The following is a 12,615-nucleotide window of genomic DNA, read 5'->3' as shown; positions in this document are numbered from 1 at the left end:
AAAATGAACGTGATGATAAACTGAGTGTAATGCTCTCAGTTCGGCATCTGGGATAGCGTATACCTGTGCTAACCCAAAGGTAATGGAAAGCAATTTTTGCCATACTTGTTTGTTTTCCAGAATATACTAACCTTACTCCTGGCAGATAGCCACTCTCCCTGCTCTGGCTCAACCACACTCCCATCAGAGAGCAACGCAATCTCACATGGAGGAGGAGCACCACCATCACACAGCTGGGCTTAAGGGCACTGAGGTCTGCACAAACATCAAGGTAAAGGGCACAAGTTTGGACCTGCAGAAAGTGCAAGGGAGAACATTTCAGCCCTAGCACAGATTTGTCCTGAAATGGGTAAAGACAATAGCCTGGCTTGTGGAAGGATATTTTAGGCTAGCCCCGAAGGTATCATTGCTGCACTTGCTGAAATGTTGGGAAGATGCAGGGGGTGGTATGGCTGACCATACCATAGCAGTAATGGGTCTTGGCTCCTGGGAAGAGGGAAAGACTTCTATTTTTTGCATTACAGGGCCATGAGAGTGGTTAGTCCTTGTGAAAGGAAAGAAAATGTTTCCTTGTTCCTTGTGCTCTTTTGAAGAAGGAGTAGAGGTGACTTCTCTGTTTTCTGGAAAGAGCTTGAATGTCTCATTGCCTGTCACTGGACCTTTGGCAACAATCTCTTCTACCCTCTCCGAGCTGGGAGTGCAGAATTGCCCCCTGCACTTAACTGGGTTTCAGCGATACACCAGTGTATACAATTCACAATTTTGATCAGTCTGATTGCTTTCCATCGTTATATTTCCAGCCCTGCTGACCCCAGGTGTGATAGTGAGGGGGTGCATGATGGAGACCCAGCAGGGAAGGCTGATTTGCTGGGAACTCTGGTGTTGTTTGCTTCATTGCTTTAAAATGGACAGTGACAAAGTGCCATAAAGCCATAGGGTTGTACATCAATTTATGGTTTAAACATTTTACTGAATTTATTCCCTTTGGTACCAGTGAAACAGTTATGCTTAGATCCCCTGTACACAGCTTGGGATACAGTTTTAAACCCCATGGTCTTCATAGGTGGCAAAAGTACTGAAGCACTTTCTCCAGCAGGGGCAGGTTATTCTAGGTGTGTAGGCTATGGGTTCTTTCTACTGTTACATCTGTGTGTTGTCCTGCCATCTGCGTTTCTTCCTTTCCCCCCTTGGAGTTTTAGGGTTAACACAGCTTTCCTGCACTTACAGCCTGCAACAAGGCTGTTAAAAAGCATTGATCCTTCAGTCATTGTCCATCCTGAGGACAAAGAGGCTGGGTGAAGCCACTTGCGTAAAGTGAGGAGGAGGACTGGCACTAGGCCTTTTCACTGGCCTGTTGAGTTTGGATCTGTAGCCTCTCCAGGAGTGGGTGCAGAAAGCTATTGCCAAGCAAGCAGGCTCATTTTGGTGGTGGTGAGCTGCCAGGTGGTGTGGCTGGAAGACGCTTCCAGAGATGCAACGGGACAGCTAAAGCCAGCTTCAGACCTCAGTTTCCTGTAGGAAGGCCTCTGCTGTTGGCCCCACATCTTCCTCTTGCCCCTGCACCGCACTATTTCAGTGACCTGAGAAGTAGTTCAGTGTTTCGCATTTCCTAAAATTTTCTAAACCTTCTCTAAATTGTGTGACCGTACTGCCAGGAAGGATGCTGAGGATCCCATCTCTTCCCTTCAGCAGCTCATCCTGGGGAAGTGCAATGAGGACATGAGGAAGAAAACCTTTTTTTTTTTTTTTTTTTTCCCTAATAGTGTGGGGAGCAAAACATGTAGGTTACACCCCACATCACAAACACACCATTTTGTTGTCACTTCTCCAGCATGTTTATTTTATGCTGTTCCTCTCCAGACTGGCTCATTGGTCAGGCTTTACTCACAAGTGTCTGCGTGTGTGTTTCCACCTTGCATTTTTTACTCTTCCACACCATCCACCAAACAGCTCCTCTAAATGCAGATGTTCTTGGTGCATGGGGAATTTTCCCTGTTTGCACTGTCCATGAGGGGAAAGCATAAGTGGATGCTTATTGTTGCCCCTTAGGGCAACACAAAAATTGAGGAGAGAGAGGGACATCAGAGAAATGCAAATTGTGGTGCTGTGATCCTCTGCATTGCCAAGAAGGTAGATCTCAATAGAAATATTTAAGCTAGAGCTAAAGCTGAATACTCTTCATCTTCTAGCAGGTGCAGCCCAAAAACAGCCTCCAAAGGACAACTGGGACAGAAGTGATTTTCCCTCCTGTCTCTATCCATGCGAGCTGGCATAGCTGTGGCCTCTGCTAGAGCTGGGAGACAATGCTGTAACATAGTCATTGCATTCACCTTGCACATGACACTGCTTGGTGTGAAGCAGGGTAGCTGCCTCTCTGCACTAGACCTGCATGGCTGGAGGTGCTTCCTGGCCTGTGAGCTGCTCTCTGAATCTCCAGTGATAGAAAAGGTGACTAGCATGAAGCACTGCAGGTTCCTGTGTCTTTCTTCCTTCCTAAAAACAGGCACCATTTGACTCTCTCTCTAAATCAGTGCTCTGTGGACAATGCAATGGCTTTAATTGCAGAGCAGATAATGAGCACCCTCCAGGGTTAGAGATGAATGGGTTTAACCCATAATCACAACTTAGGGCATCCAACAGTCTTGGTGGACTTTGCAAGCTGATTGATGGCCAGATGCAGATGTTTGGTGGGAAAGCAAGATGTGCCATCCTGAAGCAGAAACATACAACTAGTTCAGTTCTCTGTGCTGAGCTGAAAAACAAAGCCTGATTCTTCAAGAGAAGGTTTGAAATAATAGTTGAATAGACCTGATCTGGTTCTCACCTAGAAGCTTTGTGTCTTTCAAGTCCTGAACCTTTTACCACCCATCTGTCCTTCTTTCCAGAAAAGCATCATGGCTATGTAACTCTCCTCCTCACTCCTCTTGCCCTCCAGATCCTTCTGTGAATCTATAAATCATCTAAGAGCAGGTAGGCAGTAGAGGTGTGAAGCTGTTCTCAAATTTCTGGTGGTACCTGTGCTTCCAGCCTCTGGGGATGAGAAAGGTCAGCACACACAGGAGCAAAACAGAGACCTCTGCTTTCTGCCCAAAGTGATCTGTGTGCTTCTGAACCTCTTTGCAAGGGCAGTTATCATTGCTATTCCATCAGTGTTCAGCATCTGACATAAACAGTCTCTGATCATATTAGTAGGCTCTTAGGTACTTCTACAGTACAAATAATAAATAATAATGAGCTGCAAGGAAGACCTCTGAGTCTTGAATGTTAGCTCAGGCTGAGCTCTTATGGCTCCCACCTGATGGGAAGTGTCCATTTTGTGAACACTTTGTGAACACTTCTGGGCTGCTGTTGCCATCAGTGCTGCAGTGGCACTCATAATAGTGGCCTGGGGACAAAGGTGTCAAAAGGTGTCCTTGCTAGGAATGAAGGAGAAGGTTGTCCTCAGCCCAGAGAAGCATGCTTGAAAGCATGGTAGGATGCATTCCTGTGTAGTGGTGGTTTGGTGATCTTGGTGGTATTGCTGAAGGCAGCAGGACTTCTCCACATGGATTGGGTGGGAAGAGGTGCCAGCCCTGGGCAGAGGCTGAGGCTCTTTATCCCTCTGCTGCACCCTACAATGTGACAATAGGATACAGTACCATGGGAGATACTGAACGGCTGTTACTAGACACGAGAAAGGCATTTCTAAGAGGAATCTCTGCTTTGGTGGCCTTTAAATGACTGAGTTGGATTACACTCGGGAAATCTGTAGAAAACCTTACCATAAAATGGAAGGATTACTGGAATTGTTCAGGAGCTTCTAACCAGGGTTTGTGTTGTTATACACACTGCACTGAACAAAGTGTTGGTTTACCTTTGCTGTAGCAGCAAGAGCTCTTTTTAGAAGAGCTGTCATTGCAGCACAGAACACATGCAGCAAAGAGAAGCACCACAGGGAACTCCCTATGCAAAGGAGAGGACTGTCCAGAAAGCAAGGGATATAGAGCATTGCTGGATTTTTCTTTCTAGTCTTGTCATATATTAAGGAAATTCAGTTCATTCAAAACAAAACTTGTCTTCAGCAGGAAGCTGCAAGACTCTTACTGTGCTGTTTTCACATCCTCTTGGGGTTTCTCTCTAAGATCTGTTCCTTACAAGTAGCTACTGAAGATGTGGCTCTCACAATAAAATGTGGATGTGTGAATTAACAAGGAAATGCATCAATGCAAGGAATGAAAATCAAGGCTTTGAGCTCACTTTTCAGAGTGGATCATGCTGGATGCAGGCAGGTATTGCAGCTGCTCAGGCCTGTAACGAACAGAGTACCTGGCTTGACACTAGCACACAACTCACAACAGTGACCAAGCCACATGTAAACAGTGAGGACCAAAGACAAACTCAATTCCAGGCCAAACTCTCTGCTCTAGCTGGCTGCTCAGTTGGTTTCTGCTGGCTTTACTAGTGTGACACAGACATCACCTGAGTGTCGTAGCATCTCTCCCTCTAGAGAGCATCTATTTGGTGATTGCTATCAAATGAAACAAGATAAATGGTTCTCCCTTTGGGAAGCCCCTTCCCATCCCAGTGCCAACTGCACTTCCAGGATTTCTCCATCTCTCAGCCTTAATCCTACTTGAATACAGACCTTTGAACAAACTCCTGCTCACAGCCAAGCTCTTCTCAGCCCTCATCTGCCCAGCTACTATTGACTGCTGAAAGGAAAGTGGGAGGAACCTGTCCTTGGCCTGACTCTCACCATGCTTTTTGTTGCTTTGATTTTACTTGAAGGTCAATGGGGATCTGCTGAGCATCTTGTACCTTTCCAGCCAGTGTAGTGCAGGGGGCCAGGTGAATAAAGTTGGCTGCTGGTAGAAAGCCAGTAGTATCAAGAGCACTCCCTAAATCTTGGGGTGTTGGTTGCACATTGATGCTCATATGTTAAATACAACAGAGATGAAGCTTTGTCCAACATAACAAAGTGAGTCAGAATCCAGAAAAAGACTGGATTCTCTCATATTGCGAATTGATGCCAAGAGACTGGCCTGTGGATGCTGCTCCCTTGGAGCCTTCTATGATGGGAGAACACTCCCAGCTCCCCACATCAATTCGTGAGTAGAGAGCTCTGCTGAGCTGTCGTTTCCTCCAGGGTAGTGCTCAGCAGTGTAGCCAGCAGTTTGTCTTCCCTGCCTTTTCTACCCATAACAATTGCTGCCACCAGTGAGTAATTGGTTATTTCTATTAAAGCCATGGGGAATGTTATGAGATTGTTTTATAAGGAGTGGGGGAAATCCATTTACCCATTTGGTAAAATGGAGGTCACCAACATAGCCTCCCTCCTTTGTAATGGGAGGTAGATGCCTGCAGAAGGCAAGCTGGGGCTTTTTTCTTTCTGAGGAAAGAAACAAAGAGGTAATACAAGTGATAAGTGGCAGCTGAGGAGATCTGAGTCTTGTTCTGTAGTCCCCTGCCTCGAAAGCTGGTTTGTGAGTGGCTGTGGGTACAGATGCTGGGTGATTCCTGCCAGAGCTCTAAAGTTGGATTCATGCTAATTTCTGAAGAAGCCAGGAGTTAAGAAACTGTGCACAGCCTTGGAAAAATGAAGGCAGAGGGAGATGTGCATCCCTCTATAAACTCTTGCAAATTCCTGGAAGCAGAAAAGTACCAGCTGCTTCTGTCTCTGACATCACTTCTTCTCCATGGCAACGCAGAAAGACATCACTGGGTTTCTGACAGAGGAGTCACAAGAGCTTGCATGGCTGGGATGAGTGACATACATGTTACCTTGAGAAAATCTCAGCCATGAGCCTGCCTCCCTTCGGCTGCTCCACCCTGGGTACACCTGGGCTTACTGGGGGCCAACTGGTGAGCATGAATGCCTGTCTGAACATTTGCACCCTTGCAGTTTTCAAATGTGTTGTCCTACTGAAGCGAGAAATGGTGACTCACCCCTTTCTCGGATGAGCCACTACATCCTGCATATATTTTTAATCATTTTTATGAACCTATATATGAATTCTGCACACATTTGAGTACGTTGTTTATCAGTGGATGTGATGAATTTTAGCAGAGTATTCCTGCAGAAACTTTCACCCAGCTCTTGCAGTGTTAAGTGTGACCGTGACCTTATAAATGGGCAGGACTGCAAGCATTTGACTAGGATGCCTAGTCATTCTCCTTAAGAAGAGCAACTGCTGCAGGAGCTTGCTCTGGTTTGCTTTGAAGTCAATGGCAAGTTTCCCATTGGCTTAAGTAGGAACATGTGTTTACGGAAATGAATAACACTGCTCCTCACTTTTCCAAGTTTTGTATGATCAAGGCACAGCCTGAGTTGACCTGGAGACTCAGCCTGTTCAGCCTCCATCTCTCAGCTGCGCAGTAGGCGTTACGAGTCTGATTTGTGTGGAAGAGAGCTCCATACTATTGGTAACTTAGATTATGAGCATTAACTGGGTTAGGACTGATGAACTCTGAAGGTTTCTTTGTTTTCCACTGGTAATTTTCACTTTAAATTGGGCTTGGACAGTGTGTGTGTCAAGGAGCACAGCACTTTTATGTTTCATGCATGTATTGCTCCTGCTTTGGATGAGCTGCCTGCGAGGACAGCGCTGCCGTGGCCCCATATGGGGAGGAAGCTGTTGCTGCTCACACAACTCTTTTATCCTCACACAGTGCGTGCAGGTCAGGACTATCACCCAATGTCAGCACTGGATGGGGTGCTTTTGCTGCCAAGATGACAGGTACTTTGGGAACAGGTGGATTTTGAAGCTACAGAACACTGTGGTGAAGCTAGCAGTGATGTCGCTGGGGACCTGTCCCCCAAGGGCCACCTCATATCTGCTGAAGCAGAGGGAGTCTGAAAGGGCACTGCTGTTTTTCTTGGCATTGATTGCAGAATGAATGCTTATTGAAGCAACTGCCTCTAATAGCTCAGGAGAGGCCTTTATGGTCTGCAGTGGCAGTGATCTACAGATAATGGCTTCCTCCGAGATTTTCACGCTTTCCCATGATCCTCATACTGGATACATTAAAACTGACCTGTGAAAAAGGATGTTTTATTTTTCTTAAAAAGGCTTCGTAGACTTCTATGATGTGCCACTATTTTTGGTGCATTGTTTTTTTCTTGGAGATGACATTATGACGTTATGATGTGGGAATACAAACTGCTTACTTTTCACTTTAGAAATAGGAGAACCATCAAGTCCCACGTGCACAGAGTGGAGGAAATGTATGGGTCTTAGGGCAGGGGGTTTAAATCTCTACCAGAGGGGCAGAGGTGCCAAAGAATAACCAGGAGTCCAGTCCCTCAGCAGAAAGGGCTGCAGAGGTTTCCAGCTGGAGTGAGTTTCCTTCAGCACTTGCGGCTTTTCTTTTGAAATTGAGGCATTTTGTGAGAGTATGTCAATTTGAGCATTATTTTCAACAGGAAAGGCAAAGTGAATCGTTTGGGCTTCTCTGTTTTGTTTCATTAATGTCAAAATGTCTTGTTTTGATAGAGACAGAATTGTCATTTCTGTGATATCAAAATGTCTCACTAGCTCCTGCTCATTTTATTTCATTTTCTGCTAACTGTAAATATACTGTTCTTAAGTTATTAATTTATCATTATCTTCAGATGATATTTAATACTGTATCTGATTTTGATACATGCAATTTTTTTGACATCTAAGCCAAGTGTGTTTTTAGTGAAATGAAACAAAATGAAATGAAGATGCCAATATGAAACAACTCACTGTTTGTTGAAATTAATTGTCTTGTTTTTTAATTAAAGAAAAAGAAAGAAAGAAAGAAAGAAAGAAAGAAAGAAAGAAAGAAAGAAAGAAAGAAAGAAAGAAAGAAAGAAGAAAGGAAAGAGAACCAGCTGTTTTTTAATTTTTTCTCTTCCTGTTGGGGAATGCATCAATATTCCAGGGTGTGAGGCTGTAGAAAGCATCTCTGGTGTTTATGAACTTGTAGCTGAAAGCGATGGGAACTTGCTATTGCTTCCCACATGAGAGGGCGCGAGCTCTGCCTCGTACTTGAGTCACACTGTGGCAAGGGCACATGGCTATGAGGCACTCGGGAGGGGAGAAACTCTCTAGGCATTGGGACAAACAACTACCTCTGGGTGCTGGGATCTTTGTTACCAGTGTTGCTAACTTGTGTGATGCTTTCAAATTATGCTGCAATAATGGCATTTATACATCACGCTTTGAAGATGCTCTTTATTGACTTAATATGAATATTATTGCCATCGTTTATTACGGGGAAGTATCTCATAGTAATTGAAATACAATATGGTGCCATTAATCACTTTGAATACAAACTGCTAACTTTTAACTGTTCATAGTATATTAAATGCTCCTTTAACCATAAAACAATTAGACTTGCAGTCAGATAGTTTAGAAATGGCCAACGGTTAAGATCCATGATGATTGACATTTATGTGGCGATGTTTACATTTTTGTGTTTGAGCAACATATTTCCTTTGGAGCTTCTGTGAAGGAATCGGGACCTTGTTTGCTGATAAAGAGGAGTAAGCAGGTGTAAACTGAAGGCATAGTAGTTGCCTAACAGCATCTCTAGGACATAATGGAGATAGGAGGGAGTCTGTAGTGCACAGCGGGCTGCATACAGCAAGCATTGCTCCTAAGTATCACCAGCACTCTGTCACCATTCCTGGTAAAGGAAAGTGGTAAGAAAGAAACAAATTCACTGAATCTTTAAGGTTGGAAAAGACCAATAAGATCATGTAGTCCAAGTGTGAGGTTTGGGGCATACTGAGGTTTTGGGCAGTGACTGCTAAAATAAAGCTCCTTTGCTTTCACAGGATGCTTTTTGAAAATTTCCTCTCTGTCCTGTATTACTTAGAAAGAAAAGGGTTTTCCACTTTGGAAGATAATTTTCAATTAGAAAATTAACTGTCTTCCAAAAAGGCTATCATTTAAACTGTCATCATAGGAAAGCTACGTCAGTACCACCTACAGTACTTGAGCCAGGTGGGATAAATCTCCTCCAGACCTGCCCGGCTCCCAGCTCAATGGCTCTTTGCACTGCCCAGCAGCTCCAGCCCTGCTCCTGCCACTCCAACTCCCCCGGACGGGCGTGGGGACCCTGCAGGGCAGCAGCGTTTGGTTGGACAGGAGGCAGTATTTTAGAAAGCTCCAACATCTGCTACTGCGGCGGCTCTGCAAAGCCTGGCTATTCAAATGCTTGCAGGAGCCTCCCTTTTTGCTGCCAGATTTTAAAAGCATACTTCAGTGGCACTCACAGGGGGTGAGGAGATGTGTAAGGTCACTTCTCAGGGCACATTTTAAAGATTTTCCAAGAAGAGTGGAGCAAGGTCTTTCTGCTGGGGGAAGGGGCTTTTTTTTCTTAGCTGGAGCTTTTATTGTCAATATGTATTTTTAATAAAAGGGAAGTGATAGAAGCGGTAGCGGGTGGCAGAGCCCTGCGTTGTTCAGCTGCTGACATTTATAAGACAATGCCAATGTCTCTTCAAAACAGACTCCTGCTTGCCCCTACTGTATTGATGCACACGTTTATTGTACGACTGACAGCAGCGAGATGAAAATGATAATGTATGAAAAAATCCCAGAGGCACAGACCGGCGGTTTTGCAATGCAGGCTCTTTGCCTTTGGCATCCTTTGGAGGATAACGGTCTTAGATGAGTCACTGTGAAGCAGCACAGGCTACTCTTTCATGCAGCCTCGATACTCATTTTTCCTGGTTTCTGGTGACACCAACTGTGTATATCTTAATCATCTCGGCGCGTTTACAATTCTTTCTCAATTATCTATAAACAAACCGTGGCAATTACATGACAGGTGATGGCTGAAGTGAGCTGGTCAACTGTGAGATTGTGCAGCGTGGTGGGCACGGGAGAAGTGAAAAATAAACGAATGCACTCCGGGTTCTGAAAAGGGAGCTGCAACCTTCCAAATAGCATAGTGGAACAGAATAAATTACTACACAGGCTCATTGCAGACCAGAAAGCAAACGAGCACCAGGCGTCCATCCGCATTCAGTCCACGTGTCACCATCCCAGCTGGGCAAGGTGCTCAACCAGGGAGCACAGAGGTGAGTTGGCCAGAGCTCAGTGCCCACTGCTTTGGGGCCATCCGCAGCTGGCACAGAGCAATGCCTGGGTTGAGGAGGAGGAGGCTGTCGTGTTAAGTTAGAGCCCAGCCCTGCAGATGGGTTCTCCGTGAAGTATTTTTGGTTGTGTAGGAACAGTCCCTGTGGCAGCAGGCTGACCTTCACTGTGGAAGGAAAGCTTATTCATGGGGTGCATTTTGTAGGATACTCTTCACCCCAAGGACGCCGGCACAGCAATATTATTACGATGTTACGCACGAGCTTTTATTTCCAAATGAAAAATGGAAATAGAGAATGCTCTCCACCTATTGATTCTTTGAATTTGCATACTTGGGTACATATGTTTGATGTCTGTCTTTGTGTGCAGCTGTTTGCCAAACGTGACAGGATTTGTTTTTTAAACCTGGGGGCGAGTTCTGCCCTGTGCATTTAAAATAAGATTCCTCTGAATTATTGAATATGTCAATAAATAAAGCAGAGGAAGCAGGCAGGGAAAAAATCCAGAGGTCCTTGGCAAAAGGAGGCAGTGGATGCTGGCAATAGGCTGTTACAGCAGGAAAGTAAAAGAGAAAAAATAAATGGGGGGGCAGCTTAAAAAAAAAAAGTGTAAAGGACAAAGAGTTGGATCGAATATCTGTGCTCTGCTTTTCTCTGGGTTGGATGGTAATTATGAGCTGGGCCCTGAACTGCTTTTCTTGTGTTCCTGTGAATTTAATTCCACCTTTAATTTCACCCTTGAGGGTGAAAGAGAAGTGGAATACTTGAATAGAAGCTGAAGTCGGGGGGGGGAGAATAGCTGGGCTGTGTCTTTGGGGTGAGAGCCACCAGCGCCCTGCAGCCAGGCATGGGGCAGTGCTGGGGAGAGAGCTGGGGACCAGCGAGGAGGAGGCATGGGGGAGGACGCACCTTTCCAGAGAGTTTTAGCCTGCAACACAGCTGAGCAAAGAGGAGAGGAAAAGGAAGAGGAAGGAAAAGGTCAGTCCCCAGAGATGCTCGTCCACAGAGCATGGGATGTACGAGGCTGCAGCCACATGATTTTGCACAGTCCATAGCAGCATGCTGTGTTTTTAGTGGCTGTCACCAATTGGATTGGATGGATGGCTCACCTGAGTGCCAGCCCTCCTGGTCACCCCATGGGTGTGTGCAGGAGGAAGGAGCTTCCTTGTGAGAAATCATTTTGCAGACAGGATTGCCAGTGTGTGGGGCAAAGCATTTCCTTAAGCGAATAAAATGAGGTGAGATTGCTGTAACTGTTGTGGGTTGAGGAGAGTGACTGGTGTATATCAGGAACCAAAATACCGGGATTTTATCTTAATCATGTGCAGTGGGAAGGAGGAAGAGAGGAATTGGGTATTGAGAGCTGCGTGCACATGGCTTGTGGGAATGGCCACACTGATCACTGCAGGAAGGAAACGTGCCCCATTGTTCACAAGGTATGTAGCACAGCCACCACCCCCAGTGTGCTCCATCAGCAGGAGGAGTCCCTCTGATCAGCAGGGCTGGGAGCTGCCAGCTCCTCAGCCGCATGCTGCTGGGAGCCCACAAATAAAACATGGCATTCTACAGAGCTCATCATCCCATCCCCAAAATTACAACATCTCTTGCAGTCCTCTCAAGAGATCTTGCATGAGCAACCATTTAAATGAATGTTACATTATTTACAAGTTCTGCTGTTATTAAATTAATGTTACATTCATTGGAGTTTTTGTTTTGTTATGTTTTCAAGGCAGAGCTGTAATTTGAGCAACATATTCATCAAGTCGGAAATGGTGGCTCCAATTATTTTAACATTCATTTGCCCATTCAGCTTCCTCTACATCTGCTGATTTCTTGGTGCAGCAGTGTGTCGGAGCGCTCGCACACAGGCCGGCCAGGGACGTTTCTATGCTGTTCAGCAGCAACATCTCCACGAGGGAGACAATGGGAAATGTTCAGGCTGGCACAGCTGAGGCTGTCGGAGCTCTGCCGCGAGGGCCATTAGGCATCGGTTGCAGCAGCAGTGCATCCCTGGGTATGGATTTCCTTTCTCTGCTGGCGCATCCCTCCTGGCTTCAGAGCATGGGAAGTTGTGACTGGCAACTTAAATTCAGGCTGAATAACGAGAAGAGGCTCCAGTAATTTGGCAACACAGGAGCCTTCGTGCAGCAATCTCATGTGTGCGTGGTAGTGATGCTCATTGGGGAGAGTGTGAGATAATTTATTTAAATCTGAAAGGATACTTTTGGCCACTGGGTAAGAGGCAAAGCATCAGCCCCTCAGCAAGTGCTGAAAATAAGCCAGAATAGCAAAAAAATATTTCATTGTTTATTCTGGTGCTTGAAGTATAGGCTTTCCTGACATGACTATAAAATCTTGTAATCTATTAACGTTCCTCTCTTTGAAGCTATACCCCAAGCCCCCCAGGCCTCAGCTTGGGCCCAATCCTGCCATGCAGCTCTGACAAGTACTGCTGGAGCACTGCCATGCCAGTCCTACACTTGTGGTTGTCAGAGCTCCAGTCCTCCTGGGCATGGGACTTGCAAGATGGTGTGGGTTTAAAAATAATCAATAACTGTACTGTC

The sequence above is a fragment of the Meleagris gallopavo genome, chromosome 7 (genome assembly GCF_905368555.1).
Source record: "Meleagris gallopavo chromosome 7, MGAL_WU_HG_1.1, whole genome shotgun sequence".
Lineage (NCBI taxonomy): Eukaryota > Metazoa > Chordata > Aves > Galliformes > Phasianidae > Meleagris > Meleagris gallopavo.
Note: the sequence above shows the minus strand (reverse complement) of the source record.